This window comes from Sinocyclocheilus anshuiensis, unplaced genomic scaffold (assembly GCF_001515605.1).
Source record: "Sinocyclocheilus anshuiensis isolate Anshui unplaced genomic scaffold, SAMN03320099.WGS_v1.1 scaffold146, whole genome shotgun sequence".
Classification (NCBI taxonomy): domain Eukaryota; kingdom Metazoa; phylum Chordata; class Actinopteri; order Cypriniformes; family Cyprinidae; genus Sinocyclocheilus; species Sinocyclocheilus anshuiensis.
The window spans coordinates 76,066-77,466 of record NW_015546038.1 but is presented as its reverse complement, the minus strand read 5'-3'; the positions used below and the strand labels follow the sequence as shown (position 1 = coordinate 77,466).

Here is a 1,401-nt window from a genome sequence, read left to right as displayed (position 1 = left end):
ACACACACTCACACAGACACACACACACGCACGCACGCACGCACGCACACACACACTCACTCACACAGACACACACACACACACACACACACACACACTCACACACACACACACACACTGTAGCAGACATGAGCAGAAACTCTCATCTTCCAAATTTGAAGGAAACTCTGTCGCCCCCTTCAGTACTAAACTGTTACTGCCACATTGACATGATGTACCAGTGGTGTTATTACTAACTAAAACTAGTGAAAATAATTTTCGGTAATTGAAATAGAATATAAATACTAGATCAAAAAACTCAAACTTGAAAAAAAAAAAAAGAAATGTTGCCTTTGCAAGTAACTGAAATAAGTTTAATTAGAAGTTCCAAAATTACTACAACGGATTATTATAACTAAACTCAAAATAGAAATAAAAATATTAAACCCCCAAATTGAATAAAAAATTACAAAACCACAAAGCAAAATATAATTTATTTGAAATTAAAATAAAAACTCAAAATATAAAAATAAAAGCAACTTTGAATATGAATAAATACTGTAATCGTTTATAAATTGTACTGAATTGTCACATGATGTACACCAGTGCTGTAGAAGTTCAACTATTGAAAATTGTTTTTGGTAATTTAAATGAAATATAAATATAGCATGAAAAAATGCAAATGAAGACAAAAAATCTGAAAATAAAAGCTTATCAAAATATTACTAAATACTATAGTGGTATGTAAATAAATAATTTTTAGTACCGAAAAAGTAAAACTTAAAAATTGTTTTCGGTAACTAAAATAAAATATTAGACTCAAATGTAAAAAAAAAAAAAAAAAAACTTATGATATTATGGCATCAAACTGAACAAGTAGTAAAGCTGAAATTATTAAAAATTGTTTTTGGGAATTGAAATAAAATAAAATATTAGATATGTAAACTAAATAATATAATCTCAAATTTAAAAAAACTTAAATTAGAAATGTTGTCTTGGCAACAAACTGAATAAAATTAATTTGAAGTACTAAGACTGAAATGAAAATAAAGCAAAATAGAATTATTAAAAACAAAAACTAATAAAAATGTCAAAACCAAAAAAATCTACTAAAATTAAAATAAACTTTAAATATAAAAATAAAACTAATTTTAAATATTTTAAATACTCTAATAGTACAGAAATAATACTATAAAAACACAAAAGCATACATCAGGACTACTGTACAGTTTCCTACTTGATAAACACATCAGTAGATGCACATCTGTGTTCTGCTGATTCTGATGTTTTGTGGTGTGTGTGTGTGTGTGTCTGTGTGAGTGTGTCTCTGTGTGTGTGTGTGTGTGTCTGTCTGTGCGTGTGTGTGTGTGTCTGTGTGTGTGTGTGCGTGCGTATGTGTGTGTGTGTGTCTGTGTGTGTGTG

The 1,401-nt window shown here is 28.6% G+C and overlaps 1 protein-coding gene across 1 annotated transcript in view; it reads left to right on the top strand.

Annotated features, from left to right (window-relative positions):
* LOC107698881 (fibrillin-1-like) overlaps nt 1-1,401 on the top strand; it is an 86,604-nt gene that overhangs the window by 81,666 nt on the left and 3,537 nt on the right.